This window comes from Colias philodice, chromosome 23 (genome assembly GCF_061535455.1).
Source record: "Colias philodice isolate Cphi_HAF_F1 chromosome 23, ilColPhil1 Martin Lab GWU primary, whole genome shotgun sequence".
Lineage (NCBI taxonomy): Eukaryota > Metazoa > Arthropoda > Insecta > Lepidoptera > Pieridae > Colias > Colias philodice.
In genome coordinates this window covers 7,748,662-7,764,405 of record NC_143108.1, presented here as the reverse complement: position 1 = coordinate 7,764,405, position 15,744 = coordinate 7,748,662, and the positions used below count along the sequence as shown (strand labels likewise).

The window sequence follows — 15,744 nt, the reverse complement described above, 5'->3', positions numbered from 1 at the left end:
GGGGTCGAGTGACGCGGGCCACGTACCACAAACATGCTTAGTTTGTTGTACCGAGCGCGAAAGAAAGTCATCGTGTTTTTAGTAAAATTACTATGTAAACTAACGTAATTTAATACTTAGGTACATATTATATAATGATGCGCTCAAACTGTTAATCTACATTTAATTTAGATCATTATTTGAATTACTAAGTAATGTAGAATTTAAATCAAATTCACTCATGTTTTCCTCAGATTTTCGATGTCCTCCGATTTTAAGATTTTCTTATCAGAGTATTCAATTTTAATGTAGTTAATTTTTATAAGAGACAATTAAGAACATTCAAAAATAAAGTGTCACGTATTTTTTTTAAACGACGAATGACGAAAAACGACGTAATCGCGGACGAAGTCGCGGGCAACAGCTAGTTGTAAATAAATATGCCTTATCATCAGAGGAGCGAGTAAGTATCACAGCTTCCTGGGTTTAAACTCTCTGGTTAACTTTCGTGTATGTACCTGCAGCATCATTCTGTAAATGAATGTTACCATTAATTAGTTTAATTTTCCAAAAATATCAAAGTAACTACTGAAATATAGGAAATTTTATATTCATTAAATAAAAGACGTGTGGCACTCGGGGACTGCCGCGGTAAAGCTATTGCATAGCTGCATGCCTTCAAGCCACACCTCCGAGCCGGTCGGAGTGGGGAGCGTGAGGTTTTTTCGTTACGGAATTTCTCGATTCGGTCCCTGCGCTCAAGGCCCGCGATAGAAAGCTATGCAATAGCTTAAAAACCTTTCATACAATATAATAAAAGCAAATAATACAATAGTAAATTCGTTTTAACAATTTTTTGCTATCCTTACTTGTTTTCGCCTCATAAGTTTGACGGATGTTTATTTTATATTATTTATGTCGACAAAAACACACTCATAACACTTTTAAACCAGTCTAACCCATTTTAAGTTTTTCAAAGCACAGCTGTATGTTTAAAGCTTTTTCATTGCTTATTTTCTCGTTATATTTGATAGAATATATAATTATTTTTTATTAATATAAGATAAAAAAATGTTATATGGATAATAGTAAATAATAAATAGGTACATACTAAAAATTATTATTTACTATATCTCACATAATCCTACTAATATTATAAATGCGAAAGTTTTTGAGGATGGATGCATAATATGTATGTGTAGGTGTGTATGTTTGTTGCTCTTTCACGAAAAAACTACTGAACCAATTACAATGGAATTTAGCACACATAACTTGATTTAACACATATTATGGGTTTTATCTCGGAAATCTCACGTGAACGGAAACTATGCGGGTTTTTCTTTGAAAACGCGGGCGAAGCCGCGGGTGGAAAGCTAGTATATTATAATCACTCAAATAAAATCCAACGAAATACGGATACAATATATTTCCGGAATTTTCGGAATACATTTCTATAACTTTTATTATTAATATGCGAAATTACCAAGGGTTTTGCGCGGCAGTAGCAATACACATTTAATATTATGCCGGATATTATATGTAATAACTTTTGTTTTAGGGATTAATATGCAATATTACTAAAAAGGCTTTTTATCTATACTAATATTATAAAGCTGAAGAGTTTGTTTGTTTGAAAGCGCTAATCTCAGGAACTACTGGTTCGATTAGAAAAATTATTTCGGTGTTAAAACCAATTTATCGAAGAAGGCTAATATCATCACGCTAAAACCAACAGAAGCGGAGCAATGCGGGTAAAACCGCGGGGCGCAGCTTTTGTAAAAAAATGATGAATTATGTTATGACTAAAATGTTTTATTTAGCCGTACGAAAAAAGAATATCAATAGCTAATCTATAAAACACTAAATAAACTATAGATATACATTATATCAAGTATTCTAAAATTTTCTAGTAAAAATCTAAAAATTAACGTTCAAATAATTCAGAATTTAACAGAGGAAATAGTTAAACTTGATGCTATGATATAGAGCTATCTCTATATAGAAGAGCTATAATAGACTGCGCTCGCTATGAAGAAAAATCAGATTAGAAAAACTAAAGTTAAAATCGGATTTTGAATCAGTTTAAAAATAGACGTGTGATAGATTTGACTAGGTAGTCTAAAAATTGTATGAATATGCAGTTGGTTAAAAAATCTGACTAATAACAACATATTTATCGATCTTATTTTTTGTCGATAATTGAATTTAAAATTATTATGTTATACATAATAAAAAACAAATTGATATCTTATGATAGAGTCAAAAGAACAGAACAAGAAGGTTGTATTTGTTATAAACATATAATACAAAAGGTCTTTGATGGGCTTTTCTCAGGCAAATAACTAAGTATAGAAAAAGTAACTACTTAGGTTACTGTTATTGAACACAGTTTCGCTTTAAAAATTCTTTAGCGCACAAAGTCACTTTCTCGAAAGCTTATAAATAATATTAACAAACTATACAACATAAAAGAAAGCGTAGAGCCATAATTTTGTAAAAACTCGTAGCATCACATCGACTTTGATTATGCAAAGTATAATATATTATCGTAGCTGTGTGCTACGAAGTAATGGAACAGGTTAGAGAACCTGTCAAGAGTGACACGATCGGCTACGACAACTTTGTAGAGCCAACGTAGCCGCATCTGCTACGAGACACCGACCCTCGCTCTACAATGGCTACGACATATTTGTAGAGTCATTTTTGAAATTGAGTAAATTAATTTATGGGCTTAAATCTTTATTTAGAAAGGAAAATTTATTGCATATTCGTGTGTTAGTTACGGAAAATTTAAAGAACTCTAGAATTTGTTTTAGAAATTCTTTTATATTTAGATTTAAGTGTATTTGCTAAGTTGATTTAGATTAATAATACTGGATTAACCGTAGAGCAAACCTAATTTAAATACAGCCACTAATTGAACAAGTTATAATTTTTAAATAAATTATAACTTATTAAATATTAAATCTTTATTAAAATTCCTTCTTGAGTCTGATGTCGTAATAAGAAACCGCTTTAATAAGGTTTGAATATAAATTGATGGCTAGATTTCCACAACATTATGGTTTAATATAAAAAAATATTAGTTAACGTTATAGATGGACTATGAGAAATTATTAAAGTTTTAAATGTTAAATATACTTCAGTAAAACCCTTTTTGGTATCTACAATTTTGTTATCTTTCACACAAAAACTACTGCAGTATTTAGGCTGAAAGTTCGTATGCAAATAGATACAGAAATAACATGTAGGCAGTTTTTGTTACAGCGTGCGTAGGGAAAACCACATGTGAAACTAAAAACTATATTATATTATACAAGGAGATATATCCTACTGATATTATAAATGCGAAAGTTTATGAGGATGGATGTTTGTTACTCTTTCACGCAAAAACTACTGAACCGATTACAATTAAATTTGGTATGTAGGTAGCTGAAGACCCAGAATAAGACAAGATGCGGATTTTTGTTTGAAAACGCAGGCGATGTCGTAGGCGGAAATCTAGTGTTAAATATATTATTCCATCTTTATTCCTTCACTTAAAATGTTTATTTTGAAATAACATTGAATGAGGCTATGTTTGATGAAGGAGATTTGGCTCTTGTAACTCTAGATTTGCTTTTATGTAATTTAATAGTATTTCTTATTGAAAATAACTATTTTGTGTGCTGATAATTGATAGAGCGATCTAAATTCCAGATTAATTCCTCACATCTAATTTAATCTATATATATAAAACTCAAAGGTGACTGATATAGTGATCTATCAACGCACAGCCCAAACCACTGGACGTATCGGGCTGAAATTTGGCATGCAGGTAGATGTTAGGACGTAGGCATCCGCTAAGAAAGAATTTCCCGAAATTCTTGCGGGAACGGGCAAAACGGGGATGCACGTACAAAGTCGTGGGCGGAAGCTAGTTGTTATTATAAAAATCTATACAAAACTCTATCTAAATATAAAAGTTATGTTTTGTGTTCTTTGAATAGTTAGAACTAGTAAATACTGTGTATTATACCACTCTGTACCATCCTTACCACTCAGCTGATCTGCCCTCTATCAAAACAAACGAAAAATCTTCGTAACTTAACTCTAGTTCTATTCCACATCTTATTTATACACATAATAGTGTTTATACCAAATTGCCAAAACTAAAACAACTAATAGACCATTAAGAATGGCAAGAAGAAATAAAAAACAACATATGCAACGTGCAAGCTTAATTCGTCACGTCGATTGGCGGTAAGTTTTCGTCGCCGGGACGGGGGTGGGGGGAGGGTCCACGCAGGCGCCATTTCCCGCCATTTTCTCGGGAGCGGGTTGCTTGGTGCGAAAATCTCCTGAATTGTGTGGAAATCGGGATGTAGAGACTTTTGTGAAGAAATTATTGCGAGTACAGTTGCAAAATTATTAATTTATTATATTGACTTTGTTTGCGAACTACGTAATTTGTGGATGCTTAACTATTTGTTTAATGTATCAGGAGTATAATAAAAAATGAGACGAAATAAAATAGAGCATAAAAATGTAGAGTCGTATCAGTAACTCTCTACAGCACTTCAATAGTTCACTTTTGGATGTGTCACTTTATATTAATATTTAATTAACATTTAAAAGCTTAAATTTTAATCTGTACTTGTTAAAAATTATAAAAAAATGACATAGAGCTTAACTAATAACCTACACTGTAGAACAGCCAACTCAATTCACAGTTATCACAAAGCTCTACATTCGTAGCACTAGTAGAGTTGATCTCGCTAACAAAACAAATTAATATCCCCGATTTCCACAGAAATGGTAATTTTTTCTCAGAACAGGGTGTTCCCGTTTTTGCGAGAGCAACTTGGACGTCCCGTAGTCGAGCTAGTATCATCTTTGCCGCCGCCCGGGACGCACGGCACACGCGCGCGCCGATCTATCGTCATTTTAAATATTCAAAATAAAATCACATAATACATCGTGATATTAAGTGGATATGCTTGTGGTGATATTCAGTGCCAATGTGTGCTTTGTGTTCGAGTGACAAAAATCGTAAGTACATGCTTGATACGGAATGTGATTTGTGAATTTTTGCAGTTTTGTCCAAATGGTTATAAATAACGGTGTTATTTGGATCCACTTGGGATTGGAGAATTACAAATCAGGGTTTTTGTAGGTAGTTGTATGGGAGAGAGATTATAAGGGACACATATAACCTCTGTGTCCGCAGTCGTTAAATAAACAGGACTTAATATAACTCTTCATTTGAATCGACGTTTGTTTTGTGAGCTTAGGATGGGATATGAATTTTTATTGTGCTTTAAAGTGTATAATATATTAGGGTTTAGTGATAATATGTGGATGTTTGGTTTATCATCAATTTTACAAATGATTTAAAAAATACTCAGTTTTATTTTCATAGTATCTATAATTATACTACAAATAAATATTAGGCCGAATAGTTTTACAATATGTAATCATTTAAATTAAAATGAAAATTCCGATGAATTTAAAAACCCTCAAATCAAATTTCATATCAAATTTTTTTGTATACGTATTTTTGAAAAAAAAAATGGTATAATTTTCTCACTCATATTTTGTGCGACTCTAGCTTTAAATTCTCGCATACATGCTTCATATTTTATTGCCCTATTCTAAAAGCTTTACTTTAACATTGCTCTACGTTTATAATATATTATTTTCTGGCCAGAAATTTAAGGCATTCCTTTGTCCTTTACAGAGATAAGTTACGCATCAAATAATACGTTGCGTTACAATGAAGCTTTTGTTTTCTTTTTATAACTGAAAAAATAGTACAAAAGTATTAATTTTCCGAAAAATAGAATACTTAAGTTATATAACTTAAGAATTAATTTTCAAGCTTATTTATGGAGTATTTGATATTATATTATATTTATAAATAATACTTTGAATAAGGATGTATATCAAACTTGAAATATGAAGCGACCACTTAGTAATATTACACCAATTTGTAGTGAAGATAAAAACGTAGGATAAGACTGCTCAATAAAACATTTCTGAAAATATCTTGAGATATCTTATATCACATATTTTTATTTCAAAATACTTTTTATTTATAAAGAATAATTCTTATTTTTTGTCAGTATTATTTGTATAATTTTCCACATCATCCATAAAAATGGAGAGCTCGATTATTATTACATTAACTAAGTCATATCCTAACCTTCAAATTAAAAATATATTTACCTTAATAATTTCTTTAAATTACATTTTTTTTAATTGCGATACCTACTTATATAATTTTAAACAACCATCAATTTAGATAATAGTCAATCATGCTTTACGAAACACCATTCTTCTTGCGAAAAAAATATTTCGTTTATAAACGTTTTTAATCGTGGGATTTGAATTCACTACCATCATCAAGTATATAAATAAACTAGCGGTCCGCCCCGGCTTCGCCCGTGGTACATATGAAAAATAGATGTTGGCCGATTCTCAGACTTACCCGATATGCACAGAAAATTTCATGAGAATCGGTCCACCCGTTTCGGAGGAGTATGCAGACTAACATTGTGACACGAGAATTTTATATATAAGATGTCAACCAGGTGGTTAATGTTATAAATAGGAAATTTTTGTCTTTCGATTAAATTTACTCATTTTCTTTTATTATCTTTAAATAATTACATCGTATTACAGTCCATATTTTATTTATTCTGGGTCAACCCGGGCGAAGCCGGGAAAAATGACTTGTTATATAATAATTTATAAACAACTAGTGTTGTTCATAATTCCTACATTGTAACACGTTCTACAAATCAGTTCATTAGTTCTTGCGTGATTGGGAAACAAACGTTTACAAATTAATAATTCTATTTTTAGTAAAGGAAGTTATGATTTAGTAGAATTACGAAGAACGTATTAAGTGATATAAAATGCATAATTTTCGAACAGGAATGGTTTTAATTATTTGATGACATTATTTTTAACAAAAGAAGTATAATAACATTGAAATCGTAATTTAAAGATTATGTTAAATCTAATAAAATTTCAGCGACATCAAGACTTCAATTTACTGTACCTATACGAAAAAAAATTGGTTGTCTGTAAAGTCGGTTTACTGACGATAGTTGAACGAGACAACGTCCGATTGTGCTTCTTTGTCGCTCGTTCTGCGCTCTCGCTTGCACTTCAAGCCTCACATGGAACGCCTCAGAGCGAGGTAACGCCGCATGAGTCATGTTTTTTCGTGCGTGCAGCCGGCTCTATCGAATTATAAGACGTTGTCACGTCAAAAAGGCAAGAAGCCAAAGCAAAAGCTCAAAATCGACGTGACTGGAGAAAGTTTACTGAGGCCCTATGCTCCTCGAGGAGTTAAAGGAACAATCACACGAAAGAAAATAGAAATATGAACTCTATTCAGCCTTAAATCTGATGCAATTGGTTAATCTTTCTTTGTTTGTTTCTAAAAATAAAACACATAAAATATTTGTGATAAATAATATAATCGTGTGAGCAAAAGGAGGCCGATGTATACTCTGAACCATAAAAGGCATGTAATTACATACTTAACCATAATATTCTCCATAAAAATAGGTATATGGCATTTTAATATGACATTCCCTTGTAAGTTGTACGTGCTGAATCGGAATTTTATTCAGTTTTTAATACTTTTAAGAGATAGGTTATGTTATTTGAAAAAATGCTGGTAGTAAGATAAGACGTAGTTAACGAATGAAGTAATCTTCATTTTATGTCAAAACTTCTTTCTTTTTATATTTAGTAGCTGCACTTCGCGGTTTCACCCTCGTAGCTCCGCCTTCCTCGATAAATGGCTTATCTAACAACAATTTTTTTTTTCAAATCGGACTAGTAGTTCCCGAGATTAGCATGTTCAAACTAACAAACAAACTCTTCAGCTTTGTAACATTAGTACAGATTAACATACTGTTTTCATTTTAAGTACAATTTTGCTCTATATTTTCTTTACTCCTAACTTCGATAATTCTGCAATGTTTCATTAGTATTATTTGAAAAAGTTTTGAATGTCGAAGTACAGATGTATGTTTTTCAAGAAAATATTATAGTCTTAGTAGCTTTGGAAAAAACATTGAAATAAAACACATAATTAAATGTAAGTACGTAAAGTTTCTTGTTCGAATGTTCGAAAGATACTAACGAGGCAAAGTGCAGTGACTCTTGGAGTAGGAAGTTATAAATTGATTTACAATACATAAGTCGGTCAAAGCGTTTGTTGCGTTGATATGTCGTAAATAAATAATATGGGGGAACGCGATTTATTTAGTATATTTTTTATGAATATTTTAAGTAAGTAATATTATTTACTAGCTTACCACCCGCGGCTTCGCCCGCTTTGTCTAAAACCCAATAAATTATATACCAAAACCTTCCTCTTGAATCACTCTATCTATTAAAAACCGCATCCAAATCCGTTGCATAGTTTTGAAGATTTAAGCATACAAAGGGACATAGGGACAGAGAAAGCGACTTTGTTTTATTCTATGTAGTGAAGTACCTATGTAATTTTTTTTAACACGCTTCCTGTAGTTTCAATATAAGATGCTCTTTTAAATCATGTCAATACTATTATATAATACGAGTACCTATTATAATAAGACTATATAAAACCATCGTGAACGATTCCGCATTCCTAATCTAGTCACCAATACAAATAACGATAAATATCTCACCTCGTTATACCATCAAACATATAATTTATATCCCCCCATATTGACCTTTCAACGCATTAAATTTATATTACGGGCGAAACATTCATTAGTTTAAATCAATCAGATCAATTACCTGAAATAGATGTCAATAATTATCACTAGATGATCAATCTGTCGAGTTTAATATTATCTATATTTCTAAATATAAGTGTGTGAAGGAAAATCTAATTACGACTGATATAGTATTTTCCTGCCTGATTTTACGCGAGTAGATTAGAAAATTAAGACTTATCTGATTAAAGGCGAAATATTTAATGCATGAATCGCGTTTAAAATCCGTTAATTTTTTTTTATTTCTAACTGACTTATATATCAACACGTAGTCCAAATTATGTATCCACTATCCAACTATAAGATTAGCTTTAAATATTATAGTATAGTATTGTCTATACTATCTATACCTTCTTAATATTATAAAGCTGAAGAGTTTGTTTGTTTGAACGCGCTTATCTCAAGAACTACTGGTCCGATTTTAAAAATTCTTTCGGTGTGGGATAGCCCATTTATCGAGAAAGGCTATCATCACGCTAAGACCAACAAGAGTAAAGCACTGCGGTTAAAACCGCAGGGCACAGCTAGTATCGAGGAAGGCTATAGACTTTATATCATTACGCTAAGACCAACAGAAGCGGAGCCACGCGGGTGATACCGCGGAGTGCAGCTAGTATTTCATTAATACATCGCGTTTAAAATCCGTTAAAAAGTTTTTCATTTTTCCTGACTTCTATATCAACGCGTAGCCCAAATTAGGTATCTACCTATAGGATTAGTATTAAATATTATACTACCTATAGTATTATCTTGTCTGTGTAGTATTATATTAGGTATCTGAGAAGGATGAGCATTAAGAAAGAATTTCTCGAAATTTGAGGCGGGAAATCGAGCTCGTATATTTTAAAAGAATTTTCTTTTTCTCGTAGCAAAACAGTAATGTTTTGGCCTGGTTCTTGGAACGACTAAAAAGGGAAGGAAAGGAAAGAAAAGAAATATATCAAGATCTGGCGAATAGTTTCAGATATTTTTCTATATAATGCGAGTTTAATTAACTGATAACGGATATAAATACGGGTAAAATTTATGGAAATTCTGTGTTTCATAGGATGAAATATGTGTTAATTGCTAGGTGTATATAGGTTTTTTACTTCAACATATATCATTACTAGTGGTCCGCCCCAGCTTCGCCCGTGGTACATATTTCGCAATAAAAGGTAGCCTATGTCCTTTCTCGGGTATCAAAATATCTCCATACAAAATTTCATGCAAATTGGTTCAGTAGTTTAGGCGTAATTGAGTAACAGACAGACAGACAGAGTTACTTTCGCATTTATAATATTAGTATTATAATATCATTAATAGACAATAGACATACATATTTTAAATAGATGATTTTACGTAACAATAATTTTATAGGAAGCATAATTAAATATTTGTTTGATGGAGTATGAGTTTGGTATCCTGAGAGAGGATATGGGCAAATATCAACAAAGAACCAGCTTAAAAGAGGGGATAAATGTTTGAGTGTGATTGTCTGTGACCTAATTTCTACAGAGTCATTAGTCTTGTCAGATGTCTTGTTTCATTCCTGATTTGCCTTGCTATATTTTACTACCTTGGGAACAGGTTAAAAATAGTCTACCTATATCACGAATTGAATTAGCTAATCTATACATATTATGCTAATCCAGACTAGGTATATCTCAGTGTTGAAAGAAACAATCATACTTAAAGGTTTTCATGCATTATAACTTTTTTTTCATTTATATAATAGTTGAAGGATTAATATATAATATTTATCTGCACCAAAAAGAGCAATTAAGATATAAATTCGTGAAACTGTTTCAGAAAAACTTTTTCACATATCACAACCACAGTACTCACATTTTAAAATTTAATTAAATGATTATTCCTAACATCTAGCCTTATCTATGTCTAGTAAATCTAGACAGACAGATTGCGACCTGAACCAGGCTTCCAATTTTAACCTTAAAAGCGCCGAGCAAAATAAAACGGCGCGAAATACGAGACCGTTTAGAAAATGCAAATACCACGTTCTAAATAAAACTTAATAGCCATTGAAATAAAGGCCAATATTGCTTTTTCAAATTGACACATTACATATGTATCTACACGGGAATTAGCAGTTCGCACTTCCAATTTGAATGTGCAAATATTCGAGCCTTGGAGCCAAATATTTAAGGATTGTCAATAATGTTTTGTAATGAATGTTTCCTATTTTCACCTGATATGGACAAAGGGAAGATTGAAACCTAACCCACGTTTTTAGCCTATGTTTGAAGATGATAATTACGAAATAACTCATGATAATTGGATAGATTTTCCGTTTCATTGATATGTCATGTCACAAATTTAATATGGTGCCCTTTAGGACATTTCATACTTTCTTGAAGTTAAAAAAATGTTGTCAAATAATCTATAGTCTATAATCATTGAGTTCATAAAGAATAATTAATTTTATATTAAAAAAGTAACATAAAAAAAGATCACCGTCTTTCTTTCTCAATGCAAACCGTTCCAATTAAATTTAATAATAAATTAACATTAATATAGTGCATGAATCAAGTATTGAATCCGTTAATAATTTCTAACAGAGATAGTCTAAGCTCTATATAAAATTTTCTCAATCTAAAGTCGAATCCCAAACCTTTCCACGTACCTATAAACCAGTAAACAAAACACACTCTAACTCGGACTCGAACATATTATATATAAACATAAATAGACATTAATACCTAATATAGACTATACAAAGTCTATAAATAAAGTTAAATACGGGTTAAATGAAACACACTGGAGTCTAAACAAAAGTTTATTTAGCATATAAATAATTCCTCTTAAATACTTTCCGAGTTCTCACAGAAAACTTCTGTTTTCAATATAAATACAGAGGGAGTTAACACATTTATTATAATAGCATTTTCTTATTTTCTTGCGAATATAAAAAGACTAAGATGAATTTACGATGAATATAGGATGAATTTAGAATTTATTGTGTTTTATTTATATTTATAAGAATGTTAAATGGAATGATGTACCTTAATATTTATCGGTAAAAATATTTTTGTTTTTTTTCTTTAAAGTGAAACTTCTTTAGACGCGTTGAGAGTAAAATTTAAGGTCGCGTCATGGTAATATCATCACGTCATGGAGTAAGGCGACGATTTTGGTATCTTTTCTCTAGACGGCACACACGCTCTTTTTATTTTTTGTTATATACGAGCACAATTCAAGTTTAATAGCTAATTAGTTTTTCAATGTTGTGTATGTTTTAGACAACTCACGTAATTTAGCTATACACTCTGTTCAAATATCGTTTATCTACCCATCAAAACGCTGTCTACAACTACGTTGCTTAACCTACTTATCTAAACCGATACAAACCTCAAGGGGATTTCGTGTTTCCATTATTTATTCACGTTTTCTCAACAAACTGGATTAAACGGTATTTCCTGTTTAATTCTCTATTGCCATGGATCGGTAAATATTTTGACATAAATACTGCTGAGTGAAGTTAGGTGCGAATCAGGTTATACCAAATATTAGGGCGTATGTCAATCTAATCGATAAACAATATGCTACTCTGTTTATAATAGCGTACGGTAGGTTATTGATTGAATTTAAATTCGAGTTAATACGCATTTTTGGATCTCTATTGGAACAATTAGTTAAGGATGCCAATGTTGAGTGAGATTGGAGATTAAGATGGGATTAGGATAGTAGATGGGTTAGGGATATCCTTAATCCTTTTATCCCATCTTATGGTATGAAACCTTATGGCTGAAATATCGTTAAAACCTCTACGAGATTAAATTGAGTGGTTGCCTCGTTAGGGTTTTGCTAATTATATTTTTTATTTTGTTTAAATAAAACATACATTTTTAATATTAAATAAACATTTTATCTTATCTTATATATAAAAATGAATCGCAAAATGTGTTGGTAAGCGCATAACTCGAGAACGGCTGAACCGATTTCGATAATTATTTTTTTATTATATTCCTTGAAGTACGAGGATGGTTCTTATGTAAAGAAAACGTAAATATGTACCACGGGCGAAGCCGGGGCGGACCGCTAGTGTTTTTATATAACTAAGCTTATAACTGGAAAGTTATTGATTTTCCGTTTTGAATGATAATATTATTATGTTGTACATAGAACATAACAAACATGATACTTACTAAGAAGAAAGTGTTTTTTATCAGTTTTGTTTCGGAGTAGCTAATTTATTTCGTAAACAAATTTAAATTTGTACAATTAATTAACCTACAAACGTTATGAATATTTTATATCAAGCTAAATAGCAATATTTCACCATTCTACATTGATACGGGAACAGAGAAATGCCAAACAAAGGATTGGAAACGCTGCAAAAGTTTCAAATGCAAATGAACTCGGAACTTTTCGTTCGAAACAAACGCGGACAGATGTGTGTAGTCCCTCGTTACCACACAAAGACTGCGCAACGCAAGAAAGTTGCTTTCTATGGTTCTTCAATGGGTGTCCGCTGTCCAAGATAATGTATACTGTAGAATCTACAGTACAACTATAGATGTAACATCTACATCTAAAGTTTCTGTTTTTTTTTTCGACTTATATAATATAACTGTTTCGACATACAATCTATTACGGTTTTTGCTTTTAAGCAATAAGGCCGCCTTTTAGTATGTATGTGCCTTTGTGTTTTTTCTTAATTATTGTTTCGTTTTTCTATGCCTGGTATATATATACAATAAAGTATCAAATAAATAAATATAACAGTATATTATTGTAACTTTAAAAAAAAAGCAAAGAGCTCTATGCAAAAATATATAAAATTTTAGGTAATGTTACACGGGTAAGTGTCAAATGCTATAGAATTCGGAAATACTAGCTGCAACTAAATGCGAATGTATGTATGTTGTCCCTCGTTTTCAAACAAAGACTCGACGTGAATACAAGAAAGTTTGCACGGTGCTTTCTATGGTTTTGAATGGGTATAAAATTGATTTTATTGCTTTTGAATAAAATGAATTTTGCACAGGAGTTTTGGCAGGAGCTTAAAATTTAACTAATTTAATTCAAATAATATTTCATATACGAAAGACGAAGTATATTTTATTTTCCTGTATATATACTGGAAAATAAATAAACACGCAAAGTCTTACATATAAGTTTATAGTGACTGAAATACTGAATTTTTCTCAATGCAAGTGAAACATTACAAAAGCACGAATGAATATTAAACCGAAATATAAAAAAGTACGTCAAGCGTGCGCCTACTTTTTCCCTGTCATTGTATATCAAAGACGAAAATTATTTTTTTAATACGAGTCTTTTCCAAGCAATGCGGCTAGATGTGTCGAGTCCCCGAACGAACGTAAGTGCAAATTACAGGAGAGGGAAGGAGTAATTCTATCCTAGAATTCCTAGGATTCCTAGAACTTTGTTAGCTCTTTGTGGCAATACTATTGGGAACTGAAATAGGAATGTATTATTGGACGAAACTAACCAATAACTTTATAGAGATAATGATCTTCTGCTTTGTATAGAGTATAGAGAATTGGTTTAGTTCGATTGTTGATTTCTGCAATATTTTCTTAAGATTAACTAACTGTTAATACGAAATAACTGTTAATATTCAGTACAATGTATGTATTGTAGAGTCGTCGTAGTAGTTGTAGAGTCGAGTCAGTATTTTTTATATGCAGATGTTTTATTTTGATTTTACTGTACTGTAGTGTAAATAAACTCTTTATTATTTTTATTTATTTATTTAATTAGTACTTTTTTATAATGTCCGCTTGAAACATTATGATATATTCCAATAAATACGTGGGAAAATAATGAATATTCCAAATCTTTATAAGTATTTTATTTGAAAAGTATTGGGTAAAACTCATAATGCAAGCAAGAGAAAGGAATTTTCGCAACAAAACTGAAAAAACGGTCGACAAATTGAAATCCTACCTTACATTTTCCCTCCTTAACCGTGACCCGCAAATTCTTTTTTTAAATTTTAAATAATTCTAAATTTAAAACCTCCGTCTACCTAAAAATTCTTTCTTCGAAGCAACGGTTTGCTAATTCTTTTTTCAAACGCTTCGCTATTCTGTTTTTAAAATTGCGACTTGGTAATTCTTTTTCAAAAGAGTGATGAATGCTCTTTTTGTAATGCAGATGTCTCTTTTCAAATTATGAAATCTTTAACACTGCAGTACGAATAAATAGTGATTTATTTTTTCAACTATCTATATACTTTGGTGTTATTACTATTTAATGACGTAGTTATGGAAGCCGTGTTAGTTATACTACTTATAATTCAAAATCGGCTATACGAATTTTAATGCTTTTATTTAGTAAGATCCGTCTCCACTGGAGTTTGATAATAAAAAAATACACAACATTTTTTATTTTATACTCGCTGCGCTCCGCGGTTTTACCCTATGTGCTCAGCTCCTGTTGGTCTTAGCGTGATGATATTATGTACTATAGAGCCTATAGCCTTCCTCGATAAAGGGGCTATCTAACACCGAAAGAATTTTTCGAATTTGATCAGTAGTTCCCGACATAAGCGCTTTCAAACAAACAAACTCTTCAGCTTTATAATATTAAGTAGGTATAGATACTTAGTGTAAATTTTAAACATATTTAAGTACTTCAGTAAAACGGAACGCATGTATAAATTAAACAGTTTCCTTAATTATATCGTAAGGTAAACTTCCTAAGGCTGTAATTATTTATCGTTATCGTGTCGTACCCGTATACGTCCCGTATCGTCTCCGGTTATCACGACATTCTCTGACGCATTTTGTGTTTTTGTTAGAAAAATATTATTTTGTAAGGTGTGGTATTTTTAATGTGATAATATATTATTATGATAATTAAAAATGTGTCAAACCGTTGTTTAGTTATAGGTAATTGTAATAAAATTAAATAATATTTATTCATTTAAATATTTAAGAACCATAACTTCTTCTGCATTATAATATATTATGTAATAAATAAGTGGAATCAATTCTCTATCAAATGTCCGTAGCTGCTACTTACGTACAAA

At 31.2% G+C, this 15,744-nt stretch overlaps 1 protein-coding gene across 1 annotated transcript in view; it reads left to right on the top strand.

Moving 5' to 3' along the window:
• Window positions 1-4,866: 4,866 nt before the first annotated feature.
• The window catches only part of Octalpha2R (alpha2-adrenergic-like octopamine receptor), a 350,919-nt gene continuing 340,041 nt past the window's right edge, over window positions 4,867-15,744 (top strand). Inside the window, exon 1 of the mRNA XM_089709883.1 lies at window positions 4,867-5,010. The gene's annotated coding sequence lies outside the window, so the exon portion shown is untranslated. The remainder of the gene's footprint in view (window positions 5,011-15,744) is intronic.